Consider the following 4,797-nt stretch of genomic DNA (forward strand, 5'->3'; position numbering starts at 1 on the left):
AATGCTTAGCCGCGTCCCTGGAAGCGTAATCGGGCGTAAAAAGTGAGGCGGACCGGCCCTGGAGCTCCGTGTGGAGGTCCTCAAAAAGCTCCATTTCTGTTAAAAATGCTTAGCCGCGTCCCTGGAAGCCCAATCGGGCGTAGAAAGTGAGGGGGAAGGCCCCCAAAGCACCGGCTGGAAGTCCCAAAAAAGCTCCATGATTGGTCAAAAATGCTTAGCCGCGTCCCTGGAAGCGTAATCGGGCGTAAAAAGTGAGGCGGACCGGCCCTGGAGCTCCGTGTGGAGGTCCTCAAAAAGCTCCATTTCTGTTAAAAATGCTTAGCCGCGTCCCTGGAAGCCCAATCGGGCGTAGAAAGTGAGGGGGAAGGCCCCCAAAGCTCCGGCTGGAAGTCCCAAAAAAGCTCCATGATTGGTCAAAAATGCTTAGCCGCGTCCCTGGAAGCCCAATCGGGCATAAAAAGTTAGGCGGAACGGCCCCAAAGCTCCACACGGAAGTACCAAAAAAGCTCCATGATTGGTCAATAATGCTTAGCCGCCTCCCTGGAAGCCTAATCGGGCATAAAAAGCTAGGCGGAACGGCCCCAAAGCTCCACACGGAAGTCCCAAAAAAGCTCCATGATTGGTCAATAATGCTTAGCCGCCTCCCTGGAAGCCTAATCGGGCATAAAAAGTTAGGCGGAACGGCCCCAAAGCTCCACACGGAAGTCCCAAAAAAGCTCCATGATTGGTCAATAATGCTTAGCCGCCTCCCTGGAAGCCTAATCGGGCATAAAAAGCTAGGCGGAACGGCCCCAAAGCTCCACACGGAAGTCCCAAAAAAGCTCCATGATTGGTCAATAATGCTTAGCCGCCTCCCTGGAAGCCTAATCGGGCATAAAAAGTTAGGCGGAACGGCTCCAAAGCTCCACACGGAAGTCCCAAAAAAGCTCCATGATTGGTCAATAATGCTTAGCCGCCTCCCTGGAAGCCTAATCGGGCATAAAAAGTTAGGCGGAACGGCCCCAAAGCTCCACACGGAAGTCCCAAAAAAGCTCCATGATTGGTCAATAATGCTTAGCCGCCTCCCTGGAAGCCTAATCGGGCATAAAAAGCTAGGCGGAACGGCCCCAAAGCTCCACACGGAAGTCCCAAAAAAGCTCCATGATTGGTCAATAATGCTTAGCCGCCTCCCTGGAAGCCTAATCGGGCATAAAAAGTTAGGCGGAACGGCTCCAAAGCTCCACACGGAAGTCCCAAAAAAGCTCCATGATTGGTCAATAATGCTTAGCCGCCTCCCTGGAAGCCTAATCGGGCATAAAAAGTTAGGCGGAACGGCCCCAAAGCTCCACACGGAAGTCCCAAAAAAGCTCCATGATTGGTCAATAATGCTTAGCCGCCTCCCTGGAAGCCTAATCGGGCATAAAAAGCTAGGCGGAACGGCCCCAAAGCTCCACACGGAAGTCCCAAAAAAGCTCCATGATTGGTCAATAATGCTTAGCCGCCTCCCTGGAAGCCTAATCGGGCATAAAAAGCTAGGCGGAACGGCTCCAAAGCTCCACACGGAAGTCCCAAAAAAGCTCCATGATTGGTCAATAATGCTTAGCCGCCTCCCTGGAAGCCTAATCGGGCATAAAAAGTTAGGCGGAACGGCCCCAAAGCTCCACACGGAAGTCCCAAAAAAGCTCCATGATTGGTCAATAATGCTTAGCCGCCTCCCTGGAAGCCTAATCGGGCATAAAAAGCTAGGCGGAACGGCCCCAAAGCTCCACACGGAAGTCCCAAAAAAGCTCCATGATTGGTCAATAATGCTTAGCCGCCTCCCTGGAAGCCTAATCGGGCATAAAAAGTTAGGCGGAACGGCCCCAAAGCTCCACACGGAAGTCCCAAAAAAGCTCCATGATTGGTCAATAATGCTTAGCCGCCTCCCTGGAAGCCTAATCGGGCATAAAAAGTTAGGCGGAACGGCCCCAAAGCTCCACACGGAAGTCCCAAAAAAGCTCCATGATTGGTCAATAATGCTTAGCCGCCTCCCTGGAAGCCTAATCGGGCATAAAAAGCTAGGCGGAACGGCCCCAAAGCTCCACACGGAAGTCCCAAAAAAGCTCCATGATTGGTCAATAATGCTTAGCCGCCTCCCTGGAAGCCTAATCGGGCATAAAAAGTTAGGCGGAACGGCTCCAAAGCTCCACACGGAAGTCCCAAAAAAGCTCCATGATTGGTCAATAATGCTTAGCCGCCTCCCTGGAAGCCTAATCGGGCATAAAAAGTTAGGCGGAACGGCCCCAAAGCTCCACACGGAAGTCCCAAAAAAGCTCCATGATTGGTCAATAATGCTTAGCCGCCTCCCTGGAAGCCTAATCGGGCATAAAAAGTTAGGCGGAACGGCCCCAAAGCTCCACACGGAAGTCCGAAAAAAGCTCAAAAATTTTCTAAGTGCCAACGGCTCATTCGCCGTAATGTGTCCGCTCCGCGCTGGTTCCCCGGTCGGCCGCGAATAGCGCAAAATCAGCCTCACGGAAGTTCGAAAAAAGCTCAAAAATTTTCTAAGTGCCAACGGCTCATTCGCCGTAATGTGTCCGCTCCGCGCTGGTTCCCCGGTCGGCCGCGAATAGCGCAAAAATCAGCCTAAGTGCAGTACCAACCTTGGCGTGTTGGTGCGCCAGAGTACGATGAGTTGGTCCCCCTAGTCACTGTACTCATTACCTTTACCCCCTAATCGCAAAATATAGTCAGAACGTATATGCAGAAGACTATTTTTTTCTTTTTTAAAATTTTCTAAGTGCCAGCGGATGCTGGCACACGAACTGTCCGAGCTACGACGGTTCTCCGGTCGGACAGCGAGGGTGAAAAAGCGGTCCTAAAATCACCGAGGGCTGCCGCACAAGTTGTCCGAGTGGCGACGGTTCCCCGGTCGGCCACGAATGTCGAAAATTCGGCCTCTCCACCACGGAGGTCGGTGAGAATTTCAGAATATTTTCTAAGTGCGAGCGTGGGCTGCCGCACAACTTGTCCGAGTGGCGACGGTTCCCCGGTCGGATCCGAATGTCGAAAATTCGGCCTCTCCACCACGGAGGTCGGTGAGAATTTCAGAATATTTTCTAAGTGCCAGCGTGGGCTGCCGCACAACTTGTCCGAGTGGCGACGGTTCCCCGGTCGGATCCGAATGTCGAAAATTCGGCCTCTCCACCACGGAGGTCGGTGAGAATTTCAGAATATTTTCTAAGTGCCAGCGTGGGCTGCCGCACAAGCTGTCCGAATTGCGACGGTTCTCCTTTCGGACCCGAATCGCAAAAATTCGGCCTCTCCACCACGGAAGTCGGTGAGAATTTCAGAATATTTTCTAAGTGCCAGCGTGGGCTGCCGCACAAGCTGTCCGCTTTGTCTGGTTCCCTCGGTCGGCCACGAATGGCGAAAAATCAGCCTCTCCTTCTGGAGCTCGCGCCAACTTTGGCAAATATTTTCTAAGTGCCAACGGCTCTTGCGCCGTAATGTGTCCGCTTTGTCTGGTTCCCTCGGTCGGCCACAAACAGCGAAAAATCAGCCTCTCCTTCTGGAGCTCGCGCCAACTTTGGCGAATATTTTCTAAGTGCCAACGGCTCTTGCGCCGTAATGTGTCCGCTTTGTCTGGTTCCCTCGGTCGGCCACGAACGGCGAAAAATCAGCCTCTCCTTCTGGAGCTCGCGCCAACTTTGGCGAATATTTTCTAAGTGCCAACGGCTCTTGCGCCGTAATGTGTCCGCTTTGTCTGGTTCCCTCGGTCGGCCACGAACGGCGAAAAATCAGCCTCTCCTTCTGGAGCTCGCGCCAACTTTGGCGAATATTTTCTAAGTGCCAACGGCTCTTGCGCCGTAATGTGTCCGCTTTGCCTGGTTCCCTCGGTCGGCCACGAACGGCGAAAAATCAGCCTCTCCTTCTGGAGCTCGCGCCAACTTTGGCGAATATTTTCTAAGTGCCAACGGCTCTTGCGCCGTAATGTGTCCGCTTTGCCTGGTTCCCTCGGTCGGCCACGAACGGCGAAAAATCAGCCTCTCCTTCTGGAGCTCGCGCCAACTTTGGCAAATATCTTCTAAGTGCCAACGGCTCTTGCGCCGTAATGTGTCCGCTTTGTCTGGTTCCCTCGGTCGGCCACAAACAGCGAAAAATCAGCCTCTCCTTCTGGAGCTCGCGCCAACTTTGGCGAATATTTTCTAAGTGCCAACGGCTCTTGCGCCGTAATGTGTCCGCTTTGTCTGGTTCCCTCGGTCGGCCACGAACGGCGAAAAATCAGCCTCTCCTTCTGGAGCTCGCGCCAACTTTGGCGAATATTTTCTAAGTGCCAACGGCTCTTGCGCCGTAATGTGTCCGCTTTGCCTGGTTCCCTCGGTCGGCCACGAACGGCGAAAAATCAGCCTCTCCTTCTGGAGCTCGCGCCAACTTTGGCGAATATTTTCTAAGTGCCAACGGCTCTTGCGCCGTAATGTGTCCGCTTTGCCTGGTTCCCTCGGTCGGCCACGAACGGCGAAAAATCAGCCTCTCCTTCTGGAGCTCGCGCCAACTTTGGCGAATATTTTCTAAGTGCCAACGGCTCTTGCGCCGTAATGTGTCCGCTTTGCCTGGTTCCCTCGGTCGGCCACGAACGGCGAAAAATCAGCCTCTCCTTCTGGAGCTCGCGCCAACTTTGGCAAATATCTTCTAAGTGCCAACGGCTCTTGCGCCGTAATGTGTCCGCTTTGTCTGGTTCCCTCGGTCGGCCACAAACGGCGAAAAATCAGCCTCTCCTTCTGGAGCTCGCGCCAACTTTGGCGAATATTTTCTAAGTGCCAACGGCTCTTGCGCCGT

The sequence above is a fragment of the Syngnathus typhle genome, linkage group LG13 (assembly GCF_033458585.1).
Source record: "Syngnathus typhle isolate RoL2023-S1 ecotype Sweden linkage group LG13, RoL_Styp_1.0, whole genome shotgun sequence".
Taxonomy (NCBI): domain Eukaryota; kingdom Metazoa; phylum Chordata; class Actinopteri; order Syngnathiformes; family Syngnathidae; genus Syngnathus; species Syngnathus typhle.